The following is a 26,217-nucleotide window of genomic DNA, read 5'->3' as shown; positions in this document are numbered from 1 at the left end:
GTTGGGAAACTGTTTATGCTGATTTCTGTGGCGGTGTGGTTTCTGGTTCCTGCCTCTGCCGGGAGGGGAGGGGATGAGTAGCTCATTTTCATAGAATGTAAAAAACTGCTGATTTCTACAGTACATGGGTGTGTGGGAGGAATTGGGGGAGCAGAGAAGGGCATCAGAGTAGGTCACATTGGACTCCTCTTCAGGGCTATGGCAGAAAATGTGGGATTTATCGATGCGAGTTTATAGATGAGAAGGTGGGATTTATAGTGAGAATTTGCGACTCATCTGCTTTGAGAAATGACAACAGTAGTAATTTTTAAAATGGCTAATACTTATGCAGGCACTATTCTAAGCACCATGTGTGCATTGATTCCTTTATACTTGCAACAATCTCAGAGAGAGGTACTAGCATGACTCCTGTTTTCAAGGTGAGGATATGGAGGCAAGATTTCTGATTACTACCCTGCGGTAGAGCAGTGTGGCACTCGGACTGTGGTGTTCATCGTGACATTATATTGGAAGTTGAATATGTGGGAGTAGAAGGGATTTCTGTGAGAACGGAGGAGGAAAAGGAGGAGGAGAATGGAATTTTGGGGAACACCTACAGGTGTGATGCGTTATGGGGCTCTGAAGGAAACAGGCCACAGGAGGGAAGAGTGTGCCTTTCTGGTCTTGAAGGTTCAGCCTTTCCTCTCTATTCTCCTATGCAGCCTGCGATCGGGGGTCAGCCATGACCGGACCCTCCTGCCTCATCTGTTCCCTCCAACTCCCCAGACTCCCTCTTTAGAGCACCTACTGTTCAGAGCCTGCTCGGGAATCGTGTAAAGTCATATTTGTCCTGCAGAGCAGTGGACGACACAGTGCACCACAGCCAAGACCCGTCTCCCACCCTGACTGCAGGTTTCTCGAAACCGGAACACAAATGTGCCATGCATTCTTTTGATCTTTCGTTTATGACTGTATACTCATTCGCAGGTGATATGCATATTTCTATGTGGCGGAAGGCTGCAAATGACTTGATTCCTTCTTAGGGCATTTGGAATCTAGTCTTAGAGTTTGGAATATTTGGTTCCTAATGAACCATAGAAATATCGTTGAAATATTTCCTCACTCCACTAATCATTAGGCTGAGGCTGACAAAACCATTCCAAGTTAAGATTTTTAAATTGTCTCTGTAAATTAAGAGAACACACCCAGAATTCACAGGAGAGAGATAGAGCACAGGACAGAAAGTGCCCAGAAGTGCCAAGGACATTCTAATTTTAGAATAAAGAGCCCAGTGTCTAAGCACGAGGTGGGGCTGCCGAGTTCTCGGGGTAAGCCAGTGCTCCCCATGCCCCCCAGCTCCCCAGTTTCCATTGAGCAAAGCTTTGATACCAGGCAGCCTCTCTTCTGATTCTTTGGAGACTTTTTATGGTTTTAATTGCAACTGATTTCTTAGAACTAATAAAGTAGGCTTATGACAATTGTAGTAAAAGTTAATTCATAACTTCTGTCTAATGAGCAAGGCTCTCTCCTCCAGGGGGAATGATTCCTGAATCCCTTTCGTCTTTGCAGGCACGGCGAGCCTAAGCAGGAATTAGGGCTTGTTCAAAGAGCATACTGTCACGAAGCTGACAGGGCTTACCTGGAGAAATGGGAATGCACAGGTGCACAGATTTAGTTTGGTCCTGTGGGGAATTAAAATCTATTTTTAGTCGGTGCTACAGCAGAGAAGAACCCTGTGTGTGCTTAATATGAACAGTGGCAGCTGACGGAAGCCTGGCGGTTGTCATCCCAGTACTAGGTCTTAAAAAATATCAAATCCTCAGCTGAAAACTCTAGACAGAAGAGTAGTAGCTAACATTTATTGAGCACTTACATGCCTGGTACTGCGTGCCTTCATTTGCATCATTTTATTCCTTTTTGCATCAATGCTATGAAGGTGCTATTATTATCCCTAAGGCAACAAAGGATCTAAGAATTTAAGCAACTTCCCCAAGTTCTGAAGGCGGTGATAAAACTTCCATGTGAACACACAGGGAACCCGGTACACATTCTCTATAACACCACTCCATCTGTCCTCCCGGTGTGGGGCTGCCAGACTTACCTAGAACTCCATGAAATCCCCTTGTCTACCAAACCGTGTACCCTTCAGGAAATGCAACTTTCAACTCTGTGCAGGTCAGAGCTGCCTTGAGTGTTGTCCTCTAATCCCGGTTCCCAGCAGGGAGCTGTCCTATGAATCAGCATTCAATCAATATTGGTCAAATGAATGAACGGATGGATGAGCGGATGAGAGGAGCGCGTCTCACTAAAGTTTCTACCGCGTTAGTCTGTGACCAGAAACCACGTGGGGTAGATGTGCAGGTCAAGAGAGATTTGAGAGAAGCATCTCTACTTACAACAGATGTTAATCTTTCGGCAAAGTGTGTGGTCGCCTGCATTTTTGATGGAGCAAATGTCGGTGAAGTAGCTAAGTCAGACTTCATTGTGGACAAACACTCAATTCATAAAAACCTTTTAATTGTGAGTGGGAAAGAAGACAAATTAAGAGAGTTCAATAGTGTGAACACTTAAAATACAAGGCAAAAAGAAGTATTAAATCAGGGAATGTATTAGTAATAAACAAGTTGAATAGAAACATGTAATAGATGCTCAATAATGCTTTGTCTAATAAATGTCTGTTGAATTGGATTTAATGTGCCCAAATGAAATAGGCTTGTATTTTAGTTTTAGCTCTATGTTCTGGGGTTTTTATTACATGAAAAATACTGCATATGATATTTATAAGTACAGGGAAAAGCAAAGTCGATCTGAATTATTTCATTATCTTGTCATTCCTGTCCATAAATTATTCTCTTTTATTTTGAAGGCCCTGCTTCTCACACTGCAGTTTCTAACTCATTACTATGCTGGTGATGTGTCATTTATGGAGGCAAGCAGCTTTCTTTCCTCATGGAAGGACACCCCACTTTTAGAGAGATCAAACACCTGATCTCAAGAGGGTGAACTTGGACAGCAAACGTCTTGTTATAGTCCTGCACAGCTGCAAAGCAAATACGGTGCTCCCCCCAGGGAGGAGGGGAAGGCAGACCACAGTGTCCACCTTTAGACTTTCACGTGATGGGCCCCAGCTTCCTCCTGCTGTGAGCTTGGCTTAGAAACTTCACCCCTCTACTTCCCTCCTCTCCAGGGACACAGTAAGGGAAGCTGTGGTGCTGAAGGGGGAATGGAGCTACTGACTGCTGCAAAAAGCAGGAGTCCTGCCTGGCTCCCAGGAGGGCGGGGAGATCCATGTTGCTTTTATTAGGGTGGCATGAATCCTGAACATAAAACTCATACCGTCGAATGTCATTATGTTCTAGGGCTTTATGATGTGTTAATAATATCAGACTGTGAGACTCTCCTGTGCCAAACTGCAGAGGGAACTCATCCTGAGGAACTGAATGAACTAACATTTGTTCAGTGTGTCTTGTGTATCAAGCGTTATGCTGGGCCCTTTCCATGTTTTATTGAATTCTCAAAGGTATTTCATCAATTAGAATAGTTTTGTTTATGTTTTGTATCAGGGAAGGAGAGGTAAAGACCTCTCTCCAGGGTCATATTTACTAAATTAATTCTAAAACCCGTGTCCTTTCTCTGTAGCTTATTGTCAAACACATCAATAATTATTCCAGAAATAAGGACAGAGATTTGCGGTACATGAAGCAAGTGGTCTTTTTCTGAACAGAGCTTTCATTCCTCTTAAAACTCCTCTTAAATTTTTTATTATGGGGCCAGGCACAGTGGCTCATGCATGTATTCCCAGCACTTTGCGGGGATGAGGCAGGCGGATCACAAGGTCAAGAGTTCGAGACCAGTCTGGCCAACATGGTGAAACCCTGTCTCTACTAACGATTCAAAAAATTAGCTGGATGTGGTGGTGGACACCCATAATCCCAGCTACTTGGGAGGCTGAGGCAGGAGAATTGCTAAAACCCGGGAGGTAGAGGTTGCAGTCAGCCGAGATTCTGCCTTTGCACTCCAGCCTGGGCAACAGGGTGAGACTCCATCTAAAAAATATATATATATTTTTTTGATTATATATTTAACTCAAGAAATCATTTTGAGGTAGTTTCCTTTTGCACACCACTCAAACTCTCTTGCTTCTCTAATATTGCATATTATGGACTTTTCCTGACTTATCTACCCCGACTCTGCCTACCAAATCTTACCTCTTTTCTTCTTCAAAATTTGATTTGAAATTTACTACCTTTATGCAGCTTTCTCAGATTAATTCTACAGTTGGATTTACATATATAGCATAAGATAAAAATCAGATCTATTGAATATTTATGATTGTTGTCTAGGGTTTAACAGAATTATTCTTTGTGTTGTGTTTAGTGGTTTATTTCACTGTAATCTGAGCTCTGCAAGGGTAAGATTGTGCACACTCATTCCTCTATCCTAAATGCCAGGTAGGGGCCTGGCAAATACATGCTACTGGGTACATAACAGTTTTTAATTAAATCAGTCAGTGTGGACAGCAAGTTTGGGGTTTTATTATCATCTCTTCGTAGCATCCTTTGCATGAAGTTCAAGTCTTTCCCCCAGATTATATTCTTTCCCAACTTGTTGGTCTTACTACTTTTGAGATTAGTTATTTAGTCTCCACAATAGCTCCTTGCTGACTGTTTTACCGTCTGCACCATCAGGCTCCATACATCCAGCCTATTCCTGTTGCAGGACTAGGAAAGGCAGTAGTTAGTGAGGCTTAGAACATTCCTGGAAGAAAACATGAATACTTGTTAGGGATAGGAATGTTTTCTGAAATAATTGAGTATTTAACTGGAAGGAAAAATGTCTTCCTAGGTTTCTGTTCTTTACTATTAGATCACTCTACGTGGTGTGTGTGTACATGCATGCACACGTGTGTGGGTTGTGCATGTGTCTGTAGCATGCACTTACGTGTATGTTTGGGAGCTCATATGTGCATTTAGCCTGTGTTGAACACCTTCTGATGTGTCCTCAGTCATCCGCCTCTGTTTTCCTTTTAAAATACCTTGTTTTTCTTTCAGTACTCACAGAATAAAGCAAGATAGCAAATCATTTCACAAAACATTCCTGTTTAGTATAGTGAATGAATGAATGAGAAGAAATGCTAATATTCTTGAAATACACGAGAATGTATGAGAATAAATGCTTATGTGATACCAAAGGAAAAGCATTCCAAATTGCTCCCTTGTTTCACATGCATAATTACTGGTTTCTTTTAATAAACTGGTGATCATATCGTATTCTACAGCCAAATAGGAGCTTCTAAAAGATTTTCACACTCATTGGTTATTAAAGTTTCCAGTACTCGTAACATCCTGAGCCTGTGATTTTCAACAACAAGGCTTTAAATTCTTCTGACATTTAACGGAATTTTCTGTGGTGTTGGAGCAGTGTTCTACACAAAATGCATTATAGAACATTTGATTTTTCCCTGGGGAAAAAAAAAAGGTAGCAATAATGAACTCTTGAGAAAGGAAATCCAGTTCAATTGGATTTTAAATATGCATGTTAAAAATAGATGGTGTATCCATGAGCTGTTGGATGATACTTAATCAACAGTAATTGTTGTTCAAGCAAAGCGTGCCCTTTCCATCCTGTGCTCGGCGCTCCCTTGCATTAGCGGGATGTGTCACGCTCGGGAACTGTGGGGGCCTCTGAATTGCTGTACTTCAACCTCTTTTAAGCCATTTGGAGGTAAAGGTCACGCCATGTGCTACTGGAAAGATAATGTCCTACAGGTTGTCAATAAAATCTGTGATATGATTTATTACTTGCAGTCAAGTGTTAATTGGATGGCAGCTACCTTTGAATGGATAATCTTTCTCTTTTGTTAATGCTGATAGATCAAAATGGAGATATTAGTTGAAATGAAGGAAGCCTCTTAGTCCTCCATGGACGTCTGAAGTTTGCTAATTGTTTCACCTTTATTTATTTATTCTATTTAAGCAATCTGTCATCGAGCTGTCAAAAAGGGAAAGACAATTCCATGCTGAATGGGAAACAGTCTGCCTTCCTGTCAATTAGCTTCAGTTTGGAAGTGCTTGTGGGAGGAGCGTGTCTCTACTCCCGCATCCAGACTTCCCCATCTGGAGTCTTCTCCCATTTGTTGTCTCCCAATGCCCATCCACAGACACCTGCTCTTTCTTTCATCACTTCAGAAGGGCTTGCTCTTAACTGATAGTCTCAATGCATGAAGTTATGGTGTGTATGGATTATTATTTTCCCATTTGTCAGGCCTTCCAGGATGTCTGCCATATCACATACACTAGAGGTGAGTTTGAGTGCAGGCTCCCCCAAAGGTGAACTTAGCTTCTTCATCTGCATGAGGGGATAAATAGTGTGTTCCCATTGGATTTTTATGGAGATGAAGTGAGGTTATACATAATTTGAAAGTTTATAAATCACAAACTGCTAATTACAGGAAAAGGATGATTGCTAGAGGAATATAGACCTCATGGTATAGATTTAGGTATCAGTCATCAGCCTGAGGGATGGCTGGAGTATTCCATCTAGTAGGGAGAAATTCTTGGTGATACCAAAATGAAATCTTGTAGGGCATCATTGCTAAAATTCCCGGCTCTGTGTCAAAACCAAGTGGATTGTTTTTACTGCAGTTGTGTAGGTGCTTAATTTTAGAGAAGATATACCTTACCCGGTGTGTTTATGGTCTGGTCTGAATTTGTCACACAAAATTTATATGCTGAAACTTAATCACCAATCGGTAGTATTAAGAGGTAGGGCCCTTAGGAGGTGATTAAGTCATGAGAGTGGTGCCCTCATGAATGGTATTAGGACCCTTATAAAAGGGCTTGAAAGAGCATATTTGCCCCTTCTTGCTCTTCCACCTTCTACCATATAGGAATATAGCATTTGCCCCTCTGCCACATGAGGATGCAGCAATGAGGTTCCATCTGGAAAGCAAAGAGCAGCCCTCACCAGACACTGGATCTGCCAACACCCTGACTTTGGACTTCCCAGCCTCCAGAACTGTGAGGAATAAATTTATATTGAAACAGACTAAGACAATGGAAATATTGAGCTTCCTCTAATATTCAAATTAAATGATTTCTGGAGTCCATTTCACTTAGTGTTCTCCCTCCCTTCTCCCTTCCTCCATCCATTCATCCATCTCTGTCTCTCTGGGGTGCTTGGTTAACCCAAGGAATCAGAACTGGGTACTTAGCACCTAGAGCAGAGAAAACCCAAAGGCTTGCTCAAGCCACCACAAAGTTCAGTTTTCTTTGATTGGAGTTTCTGTGACTGTTGAAATAGAAGTGACCTGGTCACTCTAGTTGTTGGACTGTCCGCTGCAGGGACACCTCTGGTGACCAGACACACAGTCCATCCCAGGAGGAACAGTAGCTTCTCTGTGTGCCAGGTTGGAAAGGGAATAAGTGGAGTAGGTTGTGTTATGTCTGGTGGGTTCATTCTATATCTCCATTAGCCTGGACCGACCCCCAATACTTGAGACTTTTATTAGATTTGCAATGGTCTCCTGAAGGCATGGCCAAGATTTCAGGATGTCCACATCAGGGAGGGGTCTCAGCCTCAGCCCCACAGTGAAAAATGGCAGCTTTCTGCAGGATGGGCCTGACCCCCAGCTAGACCTCAGCACAAGGCAGGTTCTCCACCTCTTCCCCTAGCACTGCATTTTTCCTTGGGGATCTCCAGGATCCTTTCTGCAAGGTTACATCAGCAGAAATATTCTGATAAGGCTGAACCTCATAGGAGGAGGTGGGGGTTCATTGAGCCTCTGTGCAAACAGATCTATATTTTCCAACAACCCTTAACATTATGGCTTTTTTTTTCTTTGAAATTATGAACTTTTTCCAAGTCTTCAAATGCCTTCTTATGTCTTCTTCCAAGAAAAATAAAGAAAAGTGATTTCCTAACCCAAAAGGATTACATTCTTTTTTTTTAATTCAAGAATAAAGAATGTATTTCCATGGCCTTGCCAGCAGAAGTAGAGGATTTTCTTTCTAAGTAATTTGTAAAATTTGACTTCTCTAGGCACTCAGTGATAGACAGTTTTACTAAGAAAAGAAAAGCGTTTTTCAAAATGTTTTATAATTTATAAGCATTTTATCTAAAGCTTTTGACCAATGTGTGAGAATATGAACAAATATGTCACATTTGGTTTTCAGAAGATATAAACAGCAAAATCATAAAAATTAAATGAAATTTTAGAATTCTCAGATTCAATAAAATAAACTGTCCGATACAATTAGCAAAGTGTTAAATGCTACGGAAATGACGGAGTTATGTAACTAAACATGAAACCTGTCAATGTACTTTTAGTTCGTGGTAATAACATTGTAAATAAAGGACGACTGGCTTTACGTGCTAACCAAGGATGGGTAACCAGCAAGTGGGTGCAGTTGTTACAGCTTCACAGAGGAAATCTGCATCGTGACTTACGGCTTTGCCCTTATCTTTATTGTTTAGTGAGAACAGCAAGATACCTGGCCCAGTGTACAATGGGTGATTTTAAAGGAATGTCTTCCACTATTAAGATACTGCAAAAAATTCTAGGCAAGACCAAATGTACCAAGAGGCTAGATTTAACATTTCGTTAGTTTTACTTCAAATAAAATGGAAAATAAAGTTTAAGAATGTAAACATCTTTATATTTGTGTTAATGTAAATTGACTTTATATTACTTATCTGAAATCAAAATATACCCAAGGTATTTAATCTCAGAGGCTACTCCTGTAGTTTTTTTCAAAAAAATCTATTATGTATGTACATAATATCTACTTTTACTAGATATTACGTGTGTAGTGTAACAAGTAGTGTTTAGTAGTACAGGTGGGAAAAGTCGAATGTGGCACATTCCCACCCTCAGGGAGCTTGCAGTCTAACAAAGGAATGAGACACATAAACCTAAGTGTAATACAAAGGTATGCATATGTGTCTTTAAAGGCAGCCACAATGCACAAAGGCAGCCGTGGACATGTGGAACAATGGGGTGTGGCTGTGTTCTGATGACGTTTTATTTATAAACTGAATTTGGTTCATGGGCTGCTGTTTGCTGATCCTTTTTCTAGCTTGTTACCACACCGATTGATACAAGTTTCAATCTAAGTAACCTTCAGGCAGAGAGGCAGCATCATTATCTGTTAAAAAGAAATTGGGTTTGGATTCATACATGTTTGGATCTAATTTTAGTTCCTATTCTAGCTCCTATCTCACGGGAAAATAAATAGAATGTATGTCAAAGCAGCATACACGTAGCAGGTATTCAGATAATGTACTACGTTTTCCCTTCATTCGGTGCCATAAAGTTCACATCTTTTAAAAAAAAAAGGTAAAAAATAGTATTTACTTCTTTCTCAGGAATATGTAACGAGTCCTTGCTTACAGAATCAATTTTCTGTATTCCAAATCACGTTCAGGTGCCTTCGCATTCAGGTTGTTTCACTGGTTTTATTTCCCTCTGTGGTCCATTTGCAACTTTAAGCCATCAGGCTGGTTGTGTTCATTGTCTTAATGGTGTCACACCTGTTAATAAAAACGATAGCAGTGGCAACAATAATAATGACTCCTGATGGATTATGGTGATCAGACATTGTGCTAAATTGTCCATAAATCATCTATGATATGGTTTTGGGCTCTGTCCCCACCGAATCTCAGGTGGAATTGTAATCCCTATTTGGAGGTGGGGCCTGGTGGGAGGAGATTGGACGAGGGTCCGGTTTCAGTTTCTGATGGGTTAACATCACCCCTCTTGGTACGGAATAATGACTGAATTCTCATGCAATCTTGTTGTTTAAAAGTATGTGTCTCCTCCCCAGCCCCTCGGTCCTGCTTGTGCCATGTAAGACGCCTGCTCCCACTTTCCCTTCTGCCAGGAGTAAAAAAGCTCCCCAAGGACCCCAGAAGTAGAAGCCACCATGCGTCCTGTACAACCCGCAGAACCACGAGCCAATGAAACTCTTGTCCTTATAAATTACTCAGCCCCAGGTATTTCTTTATAGGAATGTGAGAATGGACCAATATAATCTTACGAACTACTTGAAGCTACCCATAGTAGAAGCATTACTGTTTTTATTCAAGAGACAATGGAAACGAGGATAACAGAAGTTAGGTCTCCAAAGATCGACACCAAGTAAGCTCAGAACTAGTTTTCAAACTCCTTTTTGCTTCTCTGTAGTTTTTGAATTTCTCTTCCCTTGGTTTCTCTGATCTCCTTTTCACTCATCCAAATATAATCTAATTCTGCTTAAATCTATACTTGAATAAAACCATTCTAGAATTCTTCAACTTCCTTTGATTGTCCCCTTCTCTGATGGCTTACATCATTTAGAGTCATCATTGTATCAATCTCTGCTTGTTTCTTGCATGAAAATGAGCATTGTCATCCTCATGGTACATGACTCATGCGACCCCTCTTTGTGTGTCCTGCTATTTGATAGACGTTATGGCCTTGCTCATTCCACATTTATTACTGTGCAGCTGCCAGATGCTATGCGATATCAACAAGGAGAAACCAGAAAAGATCAGTTTAAAATGAGAATGAGAGTAGATTTCTTGGGCATCTGAAGGAGCATAAATCAAACTAGGAAAGAGTGAACTTAATGTCTTTTGGGAGCCAAAAAAACAAAAAAATGATTCCAGGCTAAGAGAAATAACCTGGACACTTCAGAGATCCTTGCTAAAGGCAAGAAGGAACCAACAGGAATTGTCCTAAAAGTCTAGATCTACCCCTTCCCCTTCCGCTTCCCCTTCCCCTTCCGCTTCCCCTTCCCCTTCCCCTCCCCCTCCTCCTCCTCTATCTTCTTCCTCTTCCTTTTCCTCTTTTCTCTCTCTTTCCCTCCCTCCCTCCATCTCTCTCTCTTTCTCTCTTTCCTTCTTTCTTTTCTTTCTTCCTCTTCCTCTTCCTCTTTCTCTTTCTCTTTCTTTTTGAGACAGGGTCTTACTGTGTTGCTTGGGCTGGAGGTCAGTGGTGCAATAACAGCTCACAGCAGCCTCGACCTCCCAGGCTCAGGAAGTCCTCCCACCTCAGCCTCCCAGTATAGGGACTACAGATGTGTGCCATCATGCCCAACTAATTGCCAGTTTTTAAAATTTGTTTGCAGAGATTGGGGAGGGGGATCAAGACCAGCCCAGGCTGGTCTTGAACTCCTGGTCTCAAGCTATCCTCCTGCTTCAGCCTCCCAAAGTGCTGGGATGATAGATGTGAGCCGACAGGCCTGCTGGATGCTCTTTACATAGGTACAGTCTATGTCCAGTCACTTTACCTAGGTCTAGCTTTTGAAATTGTAGCATGTTTACTCCTCCCCAAGCGCAGCAACATGGTGGCAAAAATAAGAATACTCATGGCCTGTAGCTCTGTTGTGATGATTCACCACACGAGAATGGTCAGAAGAATTAAGGACTAGGCCTAGTGAGCCGGACTCCAAAGCCACAGCAGTCAGGGTCAGGTATCTTCACCCCTCCACTTGCCCTGTGATGAGCGTTTTGCAATTAGTGAGAATACTGTGTGAGTAACATGGAAGATACAAGTTCTTTTCATGTGATCACAGGTGCCACTATTTTAGAGGTTACCAGGTGTCCAAAAATATGGGATACTCTGAATGCAGTCTCTCTGTATAATGTAATCAGGGAGTCTGAGGAGTGTCTTCCTCTATTAAAGAACAGTCAAGGGTGGTTCAAGACAGCCAAGCTGTTTTACTGCGTCTAACTGTTCAGACTTCGGGAGGCCTTGGGAACCTGTGTTTGGACTTAATGAGTCGCAAGTTTTATTACCTGTTCAACAGGTATTTTAAATAGCGCTTGTTTTTCCTTTCATGTCAAATGGAAAATGAAATAAGCAGCTTTGAAAGTGGTTACTTGGAGAGACAAAGGGAAGAGTCATGATGTCATCCTTTAAATTGGTTCAGAGAGATGCTGAGGGCAAACCGAGCCACTTCTGGGAGTCACAGGGGAGCGATAGAGATGAGGCTGTCGCACAAATGCCATCCCTTGTAGGACAGAATTCAGATTACAGGGCAAGTGCTAGATAGGCTAAGTAGCCTGCCATTCGATATCAGGCAGCTGAGCTCTGTGCTTTAACACACTGCCTCTTTTAATGGGGTCCCAGGAGAATGTCTTCATGGCTGACCAAAAGCTAGAGGTAGCACACATTCTCTGGAGGCCTTATTTAATCTCCCTGTGTGATGTAGAGAAATCCATAGGCATTGCCAAGGAAACTAAGATATTTGCAAGTTTCTACCAGACAGCGGGATTTCAGAGGAAACTATTATAATTGGCATTTCTGAATAATGCTGGGGAAGGGAACAATCATCAGGAATGTGGTGAATTTGTCAACGAATCCTGTAATATCAAGGCCTGCAGAAAGCTGAGATTTCAGTTTTAGTATTGATTAAAAGCTCTACCCAGGCATTATAAAAAGGAAAGGAAATTCTGAGGGAAAGGCTCCATTTCTCATTGTGTTTTAGGATACAGTATTAACATGAAAATGATGATGAGGACAGTAGTAATAACAGCTAGTGAATTTATAGATGTTCTCTCTTTCTTCAAAATTTGATAATGGAAACCACAAAACAGGAAGCTGAATTCCTGTCTGGTAAGAATATATGAAATATATGTCAAATAGATTTGATGCAGATTATAACAAAAAAGGAAGGGAATGCATATTAATCACTGCAGACAGACAGGTGTTTGACCTGTGTTAATGTACTTGATCTCTTTCCTGAATTCGGGATTGTGAAGGGGTTGTCAGAGAGATAGTTATCAGTTAAAATGGACCTCAACATTGAAATGTGCTTCTGCCTTTGTGGCTACCCTTGAACCCGGGAATGCAATGCCTGTGTCCTCCCTAGCATCTGGTCAAGTTCAGCTATTGCTTCTTACACCTCGGACAGAATGCTGTGTAGCCTTCTGGTCTACCTCCTTGCCAGCATGAGACAAGACTCAAAGCCAAGCAGAGGCCCGACCTACAGGAAGGAAACTGCTGGCATTACAGTCATCCCTCTCTGACAAAGAACTGGCTTTTGATGAGTGTTGTTAGCCTTTGCTCAGAAGGAAAATCTGAGTTTTTTTTAAAACCATGAACAGACAGAAACACTTTACAGAAGTCCACTTTTGGTAAATGATCTCCTGGATCAGCAAGTAATCTTGACATCTTTCAGATCATTTTTATACAAGACAAAGCTGTTTGAAGAGTTTAAGATGAAAATTAGGTGAAGCTTTGTATTGAGCTTAGTAATGACGTTTCCAGAGCTGCTGCAATCCCTAGATAATGAGGAAATGATAGGAGTGTGGCGGCAGTAGGACATTCTGAGATTTGTCTCTTGTGGTCTGGAAAAGACTGGGAGCCTTTAAGGGGGATGGATCAGAGCTCACTGTGGGCTCATGGGCTGGCAGGACTGAGCCCTCAGAGGGAGGCAGCCTGGACTCCCTCCATGTGTGAACACAGGGACAGGCTTATTAGCACCAGGGCAGGTGGGTGCCACAGGAAGTGTATTTTTAAAATGAAATGAATTAGAATGTTATCCCAGAAGAACAGACTTCTGAGCTAGGTTTATGGAGAGTGGCTCTGGGTACAGCCAAAGGGGCTACAGACCCCCTTCCCCTGCCCCCCACCACATGCTCCAGGCTGGCTTCAGGGCCCTGGCTCCCAGGTAGGGGAGCTTCTGTCGGTGGCTGCAGGCCGGGAGGGGTGGGCAGGGATGGGCCTAAAGGTCTGGAGTGAGGGAAGAGAAAACCGTGGAAGAGGGGCCTGAAGGGTTCTACTGGTGACCAAGGGCAGGTAGAGGTCAGTGGAGCAGTGGGAGGACAGGGGTGGGGCCAGACTTAGCTCCACTTCTGGAGAGGCATTCCGAAGCACCAAAATTGCTTCCTAATGAACCTTGCACTCCATTACTAATGAGATGCTTTATTTTGGGGGGAATAAATTGGGGTCAGAAGAGCTCAACTAACATTTAGAAATTCAAAAAGCAAATTTCTGTGGTAGGTTCAGCTATGTAAATTGTGGGGCCCAGTGAAAAAAATAAAAATACAGGGCCTGTTGTTCAAAAAGCAGAAGGAAAGTACCATTAAAGGTATTAAAATATACATTTTTCTGTTTAAAATATTTTATCACTTAAAATAGGAGTAATAATGATATATGAGTAACCGCATGAACTTACAAATTGTGAAAAAAATACTTTTGCTGTCATAGTTTAACATAACAGGATTAAGTAACAATCTTTATTGATGTGATGTTTTGATTGGTCATGATTTTTCCTGTTCTATTTTCTGGAACTTTATTTATTACATTATTGAAATTTATATTTTTAGTAACCTCATTTTCATTACATATGACTGAGAATGTTATCATTTGCTGTTGGAAAATGCAAGATCACACATAATTTCTTATTTTAATTTTGAGAAGGACCTTTCTGCTGATGCAATTGTTACAGTAGCTGTTGTTTAGTAAGCTTTGACTCCATTGAGATAGTTTTTTTGAGAAATCATCCCAAAATACAAATTTTAGCATAGAGTTGATGATTATCTTTGAAGATTTTTCTAAAAAGATTTAACTCTTCATACAGATCAGGTTTTTTTCAATCTGAATTTAAGTGTAAATTTATAAAATAACCATTTTAATGTTATTCTTCTGAAATTTTCTGTATTTGCTGGCAGTTGTTTGAGAAACTGATAGTGGCTTCATGACTTGGATATAATTCAAAATGTCTGTTTCTACAAGGTATTGCTGTACCTTCAATTATAAAGAAGAAAATATTTGTCTTCCTTATTCATAACTGGTTTATATGAAGCTCCATAGAAAACAGTGTTCTTTTCCATCAAATGTAAACATCTTTTAATTTAACTTCTAAAAAAGATTATTTGTGTTCTATATCTGCAGACATTTGTTTTGCAGTGCTGTGCTAGCTTTCAAAACCAGAGATTCAAAACTCTTTAAGGAGTTTTCTGGCTTCACGGTGATGCTCACGCATGCACCTTTTCTTTGTAGTAATCCACTGACAGGTCTCGCTGGCTGCGCGCCGGTAATTCCCGTGGCGGAGCTCACGCTGGAAAGCCAGCGGCAGAGGCTTTGCAAGGACGGGCTCTAGGGAGTGAAGGCAACCAGCCCCCTCCACGTGTGCTGGCTCTGCCCCTGCACACAGCACCTCTCCTCTCCTGCGGCTGTGGCTCCCGCTCCCGCTGCCATCTCTGCCACCAGCCCGGGTGCAGGTCCCAGCTCCTCCGCCCGGTCGAGGCCCACAACACCCAGGCAGCTCCACGGGAGGCACCTGTGCGCCAGGTCAGCTGTCTGCGCATGCGCCTTCACAGGGCTGTGGGGCTTGATCCTGTGCCTGCGCAGGCCTCTGCTAGGCCGCAGCTACCTGCGCACTTCCTACCACGTGGTGCAGGCACCGAGCTCAGTTCCCCTTCACTTGCAAAATTCAAATTAAAAGATAAGATTAGTTCAAGACAAGATAGCAGAGTATTCAGCCAAGCATAGGGATCTGTGGCACTGCAGTGATCGCATACCCATGAAGCCAGCCCTATCAGGCAGGCAAGATTACCTGGGTGTCTGAAATAATTTCCCTTTTTGGAGAAATATATTCTTTAAGATGCAGGTGGAAAGTGTGGAGAAGGACATCTGTGGAGGGCTTGTGAGTGGAGGATTATCAAAAGAGCGTGGAGAGCAACTCAAATGAAGAGACTATGTTCAGATACATGGCCTAGGAGCCACTGATTGGAGTTACACCTTTTTTCCCTCCCATAAACCACAATCATAATGCATTATCGACACTTTCCACTTTGAGTTTCTTAAAAGAGGAGTTCGAAGTTAAAGATACTTGCAATGCCTTAAAGAAATTGAGCTTTCATACTTGCCTTTTCCTTACCTTATTTTAAAGCAACTATTTTTAGTGACTCAGCTTTGTAGTAATTTCTAGAACATTCAATCTGGATTTCTGGTGAGTTGGTTAAATGGAAGTTGGTTAAGAAAGAGTTCACTGTAGCAGCCTCCTCCACTGTCTATAATGGGGGAACATATCTTTATCTCCCAGTGACTTTTTTTGAAAGTCTGTGCTCAATAACATTCACAGATGATTATTTTTACTAAACTTAAAAGATGAACGATTGAGTTAAATCGTCCTCTAGTTCTGTATTTGATGATTCAGACAACTTTCCTTTTTCATTCTTTCTCATTCTACTTCCTTAACTTCCCGACTGCTTAGATGTTCACCCATGGGCGAGTGAGCCACACGTGAAACTGCTTTCCTGTTGGAAGAGTGCTCCCCTAAACCTGTGACATCATCCTGTGTGTGTGTTCCTGCTCTGAGGACTTTAAGGTAAAATGATTTAATTAGGTGATGGTATTACCTGGTATTTGTTTGAGCTGAGTGGATTATAGGCTCTTATTCTTCTAGCTAGTCTCAATTTTATTCTTGAACCAGACAAGCAGGTATTTAGACCGCATTGTTTTAGTTCATAGTTGACTTGTTTCTATCAAATGGTGCTTTGGTGTCATGTCATTGGTATAAATTGATTGATCTTAAAAGACGTATTGGCAAACTATTTTTGCATTTATTACAGAGATATTTTTGGGACGTGGTTAAATAAATTCTAAGTGTCTTTTTTACGAGGGTCCAAAATTCAAATCTCTTTATCATCCTAGTAGTATTAGAAAAAAAGCTGTATTTATTTCAAGCAACTATGTCTGTGTTCCTTGTCTGCCAGGACACTCAGAGTCACATCTTCTACCATCTTTTTTTTCGAGATGGAGTCTCACTGTGTTGCCCAGGCTGGAGTACAGGAGTGTGATCTTGGCTCACTCCAACCTCCACCTCCCAGGTTCAAGTGATTCTCCTGCATCAGCCTCTGAGTAGCTGGGATTACAGGCATGCACCACCATGCCCAGTGAAGTCTACCGTCTTATAATTACTGCATAGAAATACAAGGAGTGAATTCATTGGCTTTACTTCTTTTTTTTTTTTCTACTTGTGTTTTTCTTTACCCTGGTTTATGTTTATTTTTATTACTTGTATAATGATATAAATCATGCCAAACCGTTGTTACAGTAGAGTGGAATTGAAACACATAAGCACACACCCTCTGAAGCCTTCGTAAACCCTTTCATCTGCTCACTTCGTCTTCATGTGCTTAGTTGGTATGATCAAGCATTGGTAAGGAGAGAGGCCTGTTTCCCTGATGTTGGCAACTACGATTTCTTACAGCCAGATGGTACACATCTCAAAACATGACCTTTCAAACACTCTTCTCACGAAGCTGAAGGAGAGGAAAGGAAAATTTATTGAGAATTTCATAGCTTCAGTCCACGGAGACAAAAGTATTGGTGTCATCAAATGCTGCACAGCCTATAACCGTCTGAGGGCCTAGAAGTCTGGCCTGGTGCCACAATAAGCCAACCGTTATCATAGGGGAAATTAAGTGTGTCTGACAGCATTTCTCACTCTAGTTCATATGCTCATGGTGTTATTGGGACAGCAATCCAGGCCTCGGGCCGAAATGAGTTTCCCCCACTCTTGCTGCATCTCTTGATAGAATTCAGAGGTTCTGATAAGGTGCGTATCTTCAGTCTGCAGAGGTCCTCACTGTGTCACGTGTGGTCATGCAAAGGGCTATCAATGGTTAACATTTTGTGAAGAAAACGTTTTTGGGTCCAGCTGAGACCTGGACCCAAAGGCTTTGTATTTCAGCGTGGCCAGCTTGCTTTAATGCTCTATTTCCCAGCAGTTTCAAACTCACAAAGATGGCCAACAGTGGAAGATGGGCCCTGACACTTGAACTTGGGGAGCTTTCCTCCAACAGGAGGAATCCATGGAAGATACCAGGCACATTCCCAAAAGAACAGAAGTTTAGCCAGTAGAAATGAGGGTAGGGTGGATGTAAACTAAAATTTTTGATATGCAAGTACCCTGATAGGGTATTCCCATCAGATGCTGCTGTAACAAAACTCTTAAAACACTGAATGAACTGGAGAAATGGATCCCATTTAACAGAGCATTTACTGGGGTCTATTAGCTGACCATTACCTTAGTGATTATATTATCGGCAGCAATGGGGCTGTCATCATAAAAGGTGAAAATGATCAAGGAGAAAGACGTATGAGCTCAGAAGAAGATACAGCAATGTGATCAGACAGAGTTGTGCCCTTTGGCCTTCTTCAGTGAGAAGGCTGCATCTGAAATTATCACTGAAGCAGGATAAACGGTCTCTTCACCCTTTTTATTTATTCAAAAATGCAGTAGTGCACTGATGCATATGGAACCTGGGGCTATGAGAATTGGAAAAATTGACCTGGGAGAATTGTGTTGAGGTTATTGAATAAAATGCTGGTATTGGGAGAATCCTGGGACACATGGAGGAGTTAGGTCAACTGGGGACTGTGGGCTTCTTGTTTTCAGGTGAACCTTTTGAGGTAGGTGTGAGGGGTTGGTAAAACTTGAACTTGACCTTCTGGTGCGTCCAAATGGCTTTGACAAACATGGTGGGCAAGGCCTAAGAACAGAGAGTGAAATACCTGGGGAGCCCCAGTGAAGCAGGAGAGTTAGGTCTGCTCATGTCTCAGAAAAGACCTCAAGGAACCTCTAAGCAGGTGGTCCATGGTCTAGTGTGGCCAGAGACTCAGAGATGGCGATGGCATCTTAAAGGAGCAGAGGAAAGCTGAATGGGTCACAGAGACACTGGCAGACAGTGTGCAAGTGCCAGGTTGCCAATATATGGTGATACGGTGTGGCTCTGTGTCCTCGCCCACGTCTCATAGGTCCCGTAAATCCCACATGTTGTGGGAGGGACCTCGTGGGAGATGATTGAATTATAAGAGCAGGTCTTTCCTGTTTTTTTTTTTTTTTTTTTTTTTTTTTTGTGATAGTGAATGGGTCTTGTGAGATCTGATGGTTTTAAAAATGGGAGTTTCCCTGCACAAGATTCTCTCTTGCCACTGCCATGTAAGAAGTGCCTTTCACCTTCTGCCATGATTGTGAGGCCTCCCCAGCCATGTGGAGCTGTGAGTCCAATACACTCCTTTTTTTTTTTTTTTTTGTAAATTGCCCAGTCTTGGGTGTGTCTTAGCAGCATGAAAGCAGATTAATACACACAGGATGAGCTTGTTTTATTTTCTATAGAAAAGTTTTGATTTTCTCATCTTGAAGTGATTTAAAAAAATCAGATCAAATAATTCAGTTTTCATCATTTTATAATTTTAAATGCAAGTGATTCCTAAACTGTATGTCATATGTGAGGCATTTTCTTTTATGGAAGATGAAAATGGTTTGTAATGTGGTTCAGTTCATTCCTGAATGGAATCTTACAGGTTGCCTTCCCTCTTTTTTTTTTTTTTTCGCTTTCATAGAGACTTAAACTTCTTTTTTACCAACCAAATTTTATATTATGATAATTTGTATCTTTTCACTTGAATTCATGTGTAAAGAAAAAGACTTGAAGGAAAAGCACTTACTGTGTTATTAGAGATTATCCATGAAGGGTTAGCATGATGGTGGCCTCTCCACTCTTCTGTATTGTTGAAATTGTCATCATGGAATACTTATTACTTTTATGATCAGATCTAATTGATGGATGCTATTTCTAAATTTTATCTAAAAGTGACCACTTCTCCAGTATCTTTTTTAAAACCATTAAATTTTCAGCTTCCTTCAACACATGGACATATCCTTGTTGAAAAAAAGTTATAAAAAACAGAGATTTGTCATTTATCTATGTATGTGTATGAGCATTAGTGTCCACATTATACCAGAGATCACATAGTCTCAGAATCATTCTGTACAGTGCCTCATTGACTGCCTGTATTCAAATACGAAGGAACAAAGTCAAATAAATTTCTATCCCTTTTACATTTCTGGTTTCCATAGATAGTTCTATAAAGGTATAAGCAGCTAAGAATATATGTATATTATGCAAATACATAAAATTTTTAGGATATGTTTTTGTGTAGCCACCTTACAAGTTTTTAAAGTATTTTTTCCAGTAATCCTGAATCAATTCCATATAGTAACGAAAAGGAAGAAAAAATTCAGGTGAAGTGCTTTAACTCTTCATATGGTGATGCCTGTAGATCTGGCCTATTCTATAATTGGGCTGTGCACTACATGTATCTTAGGGCTATTGTGTTCCATTGTTGGGGTGCAGCTGGCAATTTCAGTAGCCACACAAACGTCTTCATATTAGAAACATTTCACATGGAACCTGTGAGGGTGGTCCTTTGCCTGGTGTATTAGTCCATTCTCACATTTCTCTAACAAATTACCTGAGACTGGGTAATTTATAAAGAAAAGAGGTTTACTTGACTCACAGTTCCTCAGGCTGTACAGGAAGCATGACTGGGGAGGCCTCAGGAAACTTACAGTAGTGGAAAGCGAAGGGGAAGCAGGCAGTCAATGAGGCACTGTACAGAATGATTCTGAGACTATGTGACCTCCTGTATAATGTGGAACCTGTGAGGGTGGAAGAGAAATGTGAAGTTGGAGCCCCCACCCAGAGTCCCAGCTGGGGCACTGCCTACTGGGAGCTATGAGAAAAGGGCCACCATCCTCCACACCCCAGAATGGTAGATCCAACAATAGCTTGCACCATGCACCTGGAAAAGCTTCAGACGCTGAACACCAGCCCATGAAAGCAGCCAGAAGGGGGGCTATACCCTGCAAAGCCACAGGGGCAGAGCTGCCCAAGGCTGTGGGAGCTCACCTCTTGCATCAGCATGACCTGGATGTCAGACATAGAGTCAAAGGAATCATTTTGTAACTTTAAGATTTGAGTGCCCCACTGGATTTTGGACTTGCACAGGGCCTGTATCCCCTTTGTTTTAGCCAATTTCTCCCATTTGGAATGGCTGTATTTACCCAATGCCTGTACCCGCATTGTATCTAGGAAGTAACTAATTTGCTTTTGGTTTTACAGGCTCATAGGCAGAAGGAACTTGCTTTGTCTCAAGTGAGACTTTGTGGACTTTTGAGTTAATGCTGAAATGTGTTAAGACTTTTGGGGACTGTTGAGAAGGCATGACTGGTTTTGAAATATGAGACTATGAGATTTGGGAGGGGCCAGGAATGATATGGTTTGGCTGTGTCCCCACCCAAATCTAATCTTGAATTTTCATGTGTTGTGGAAGGGACTTGGTGGGAGACAATTGAATCATGGGGGTGGGTCTTTCCTGTGCTGTTCTCATGATAGTGAATAAGTCTCACGACATCTAATGGTTTTAAGGATGGGAGTTTGCCTGCACAAGCTCTCCCTTTGCCTGCCACCATCCATGTAAGATGTGACTTGCTCCTCCTTGCCTTCTGCCATGATTGTGAGGCTTCCTCAGCTATGTGGAACTGTGAGTTCTCCATTAAACCTCTGTCCTTTGTAAATTGCCCAGTCTGGGTATGTCTCTATCAGCAGCATGCAAACTGACTAACACAAGTATGAAAGCTGTTGGGTTTTTTGTAGATAACCTTTATTAGATTACAGAAGATTTTTTCTATTCCTAGTTTGCTGACTTAAAAAAAAATCTTAAGTAGGTATTGAATTTTATCAAGTATTTTGGTAAGTTGGGCTTAATTTAAAATTCATAATTTTGTTGACTAAATACATCATTAAGATTGTAAATAGACAAGCCATTGGCAGGGATCATATATTTACAATGCATATAGTTGACAAAGACTTATAAGAAAAGACATATAACACAAACAAAATGGGCAAAAACATTTTCAAAGAGCTTCCACTGAGCAAAACTGATAGAATTTGTGCAACAAAAGTTTTTAGAAAGAGTCAGTTATATCCAAATAACAAAATAAATATCTATGAGCCCATACTAATATCAATAAATGATAAATAAATAAATTAGTGAGAAGAAATAAATATTTCTCTCAGAAGAATTACAAGTAATATTCTCCCCTCCAGGAGGTTGAGCTTGATTTCCCCTTCCTTGAGTGTGGATTGCACTTAGTGACTCACTCCGAAGAAAATGCAGAAGGAAATTAGCAGTGGCACAGTTTGGAACCATCTTAACCAAGTGAGGAAAGTTTACTCACTAGTGATAAGTCACGTCAATGTCAGTTATTCTCTGAAATGATGCAATGAGATGGGCGTTTCTCTTCTATTGTACTCTACTGAGAGAGTTACCTTAGACATCAAGGTAGACTTAGATCATGTAGGGGCTTTGGGACACAGTAATCATTCTTGGTTTTGTTTGAAAATCAACATAAAGGCATTCAGGAGAAACCAACTGGGATGTTTGCAGGAGCATATGAAGCAAAGAGAGAGGGCAGGAAGCTCGGTGTTTGGGTCAGGGACCAGCAGCAGGCTAGGACTGAGCAGAGGCAGCGGGGATGGTGTCACAGAATCTTCCTCATGCAGGAAAGGTCTCCTGCACCCCTAGAGATGCTAAGCTTTGTAATCACAGAGGCTAGAAACAAATGCATAGTGAAGTAAAAAAGATTCAAATATGTTGTACAAAATGATTTTTTTTAAATGCCAATTACATCTCAATGGAGGCAATATTACTTTAAGATCACGTTTTTCATATGACTATAATATCCATTACCTCCTAAGTAAGCAGTGCTAATACAGAAAGTCATTTTCTCAGTACATACTCTATAATGAAGTGACTCTTAGATGGGATTGCCTAGTTGATTTATTACTGCAACTAGTTGATGGGAAGACTTCCACTGGAAGGCTTTTACAATTTATCAAGTTTTGTTGGCCTAAGGAAGGGTAATTACTTTTCTGGGGTTGATGTGACGTGTGAACCAATACAAGCACTGGGAATATGAGCAATAACCAATCTTTTACTCAGGCAAAATTAAACTGTAATGCATTTACTATATGTAGAATAGACATATACAGTAACAGTTCCAAGGGCTAGTTCCTGAAACATCATAATCTTCAAAATCACAAATACAATATGATGTATACAGTCGTCCTTCCATGCATGTGGTGGCCAGGAGCTAGGGGCACTCATTAGTCAAAGAATATGCTTTCAAAACTAGGCTCACATAAAATCATCCTCTAGAAATTATAAATCAGTGCATGTCATGACTTTCAAAATGGCTCATGAATAATAAAAATCACAAATGCTAAACTTTTAAGTCCTAATGTATTTTTAAAATGTGTGTGGTGGATCAGACTTCTTTTCTAATCATCAGTTATAAGTTTTTTATATCATTTTTTTTACTAATAAGACATGGGAATATTTAGCCTAAAAATCAGAGGACAATGAGGGCACAAGATAACTGCCTTCAAATACTCAAAATGTCACCATGTGAGAGCTGAAACGGATTTACTGTCTAATACTCCAGAAGGTGAAATAGCAAGAGATAGTGACAGTAAGAAAGCAAATTTAGGTCTGTCATAAGAAAGACATCCCTAATAATTATAGTTCAACAATGGAATGGTTTTGTTTTCTATTAGGTTTTCTGCAAAGCAATGAGTTTCCCATCACTGAGAGAATTCAAATAGAGGCTCAGTTCAATGTCAGAGAGAAGATGGAAGTGATTCCTACATTAGTTGCAGGTTGGACTAGATTACCTAGGAAATGACTTAAGACTCCAAGCATGTGTGTTGGTTGATGTATAGCACTGCTTTATCGAACTTCTGGTAACATTTCTGTTTCTGGCACATATAAAATTTATTAAATGAATGGATGTCTTTATACATTTTTAGTGATACATTTTGAGAAGTCTTATATCAGAGAGCATTTCTTAGGGAAAATGAAAGATGTTTCTAAACCTCCTGAGCCCCATAAGCATGAAAGAACTTGTTTTAATACCGTGTGTTTTCAAATAATTCTCTTTATCCCATTGACATTAAAAATCATAAGGTTGTTAAGAATTGAGATGGTGTATAAGACGATGAAGCCAATTCCAGTGAACATTTACTAGTTGGTCTATCTGGGATCCCTCTCTTCTTTTCTCTTTTCTGATAGGACCCCCCTCTTTTCCTTTGTGGAAACTGTTTTTCTCTCATCATATCCATGTGTTTCTATTCCAATCCTAATTGAAATAAATTGTCATACACAGAATTGAATTGAGAAATGCAATAAAATAGATTGCATTGTGTTCCATTGAATGCAATCTATTTTACTGAGGCCCTCTTATGTGCCAGGAACTGTGAGTAGGAAGAACTAACAATACAAGAGAACCATGAGAGTCCCTTGTTTTGAGAACTTATGGTTAGAGACAAAAAAGGCCAAGTAATGGCCATTGAGAGCATTAAAAATGCGAGTGGGTGGTGGGTACCAGATGCTGGGGGAGCACACAGGGAGGTCTGTAGTCCCTCTTGGAGATCAGAGATTCATACAGTTTTGTGGCACGTTTCAGAAAGGCTTATATCCACATGTGTGTCTTGAAATCAAATGTGTCCTGAATAATCATGAAGAGCCAGCCAGATAGACGAGAAGAAAGGATGTTGAAATGGCTTAGGGACAACATGGCTAAAGAGAGAGAACATATTTGGGAGGCTTCAGATGTTCTCGTTTTTATCTCTCCTGTTGTCTTTGGGTTTCTCTAAGAACTCTTCCCAATTCACTGTTGTTGCCAGAGCCCTGTTGGAATGGGGGTGAAGTAGGTGGGAGGGGAAGTGTGCTGTCATCTCATGATTCCATATAAGTCTCTAGCAGACATGTCCCCTGCTCTAGGTAATACAGGGCAACTTGCAAGGGCAAGTGTCTGGGAGATGCTCTTTCCTAAGGTTGAAGAGGCTCAGGTAAAGACTTTTACCCTGTAGAGGAGGTCTTCATTGTAGAGAATGCTCTGCACGTATTTCACAATGATTACATTTCCCCTCCTGGCCCTCCCAGTGCTGGAGCCAGTAGGGAAACTTCAGGACTCACCATGAGAACATGGTGAGGCTCCTGAAGGCACAATGTGAAAGTGTGCCCCTCTCCTAGGACCGCAGTCACCTGACTTCCTCATTCTCAGGCCGTTCCACACACAGCCTCCAGGAGCTCCTCAAAATTACAATGTATATGTTCCTACCAGTTTAGGATGAAAGCAGCTTTTGTTCCATGTCAGCAGATCATGGATGTAACTCCCTGGATCTGTCTGTTTCTTTAAGTTCTGGGGTGGTATAGTTTGCCCTGTGAACTCACTTTTCTGATATGTTCAAGAAAATTCACTGATTTTCAGTTTTTGTTTTAATTGTGAAGATAGCAGTGATGACTTCCGATCTCTTTCCATGTCAGATCTGAAACTGAAAGTATCACAGTGGAATCAAACTAGAAATTTTATCAGGAAAATAACTGTAACCTTTGCTAACACTTGGAAACTGAGTAACACATTTCTAAATAATCTACGAGTCAAAGAGAGAATCTCAAGGAAAACTTTAAAAATATATCAAACTTTCTAAAATAAAAATAGAACGTTTTTCTTCTCTCAGCCAAAGCATTTTGGACAGAAAAATTCACAACAATGAATGCTGAATGCTTATATTACGTAAAAGGTAAAGTTCCAATTCAGTCATCTAATATCCTATCTCAACAATTTAAAATAAAAAGAAAAAAGCCCTAATGCAATCAATAGAAAATATTAATGTTAGCATAAATCAATGAATGATATTGAAAACAGAAATAATAGAGAAAATCAATGAAAACAAGCTGACCTTTGTACATACCAATATAATTGATAAACATCTAGTAAATCTGACAAAGGAAAAAAGAGAGAAGACACAAATTGCTCATATCAGAAATAAAACAGTGGCTATCACCACCAACCCTGCAGAAATCAACAGGAACACTACGAACAGCTCTACACACAAATTTTAAACCTTAGATGAGATGAACCAAATCTGAAATAGCACACACTATCTCAACTCACCCAGTATGAAATAGATGCTCTGAATAGCACTATAATTATTAATATAATTGAATACATGATTGAAAAACTCCCCCCAAAAAGAGATCTGCAAGCTCAGTTGATTCCACTGGAGAAGAGTTCTACACAGACTCTTCTATAAAACAGGTGAAGAAGGAATACTTTCTAACTAATTTTATAAACCTGGATTACTCTGTGTGATGGTTAATATTGAGTATGAACTTGATTGGATTGAAGGATGCAAAGTATTGTTCCTGGGTGTGTCTGTGAGAGTGTTGCCACAGGAGATGAACATTTGAGTCAGTGGACTGGGAGAGGCAGACCCACCCTCTATCTGGATGGGCACCATCTAATCAGCTGCCAGCGTGGCCAGAATACAAAGCAGGCAGAAGAACGTGGAAGGACTAGACTGGCTGTATTCTGGCCTCCATCTTTCTCC

The 26,217-nt window shown here is 40.9% G+C and overlaps 1 long non-coding RNA gene across 1 annotated transcript in view; it reads left to right on the top strand.

The window, feature by feature from the left end:
- Nucleotides 1-26,217, top strand: part of LOC135268270 (uncharacterized) — a 348,872-nt gene that overhangs the window by 81,887 nt on the left and 240,768 nt on the right. The window contains exon 2 of the long non-coding RNA XR_010336538.1: nucleotides 16,185-16,298. This is a non-coding gene — a long non-coding RNA (uncharacterized LOC135268270). The remainder of the gene's footprint in view (nucleotides 1-16,184; nucleotides 16,299-26,217) is intronic.

The sequence above is a fragment of the Aotus nancymaae genome, unplaced genomic scaffold (genome assembly GCF_030222135.1).
Source record: "Aotus nancymaae isolate 86718 unplaced genomic scaffold, 86718_ANA_hifiasm-v0.15.2.pri h1tg000040l, whole genome shotgun sequence".
NCBI classification, from domain to species: Eukaryota; Metazoa; Chordata; class Mammalia; order Primates; family Aotidae; genus Aotus; species Aotus nancymaae.
This window is presented reverse-complemented; position numbering and strand designations above follow the sequence as displayed.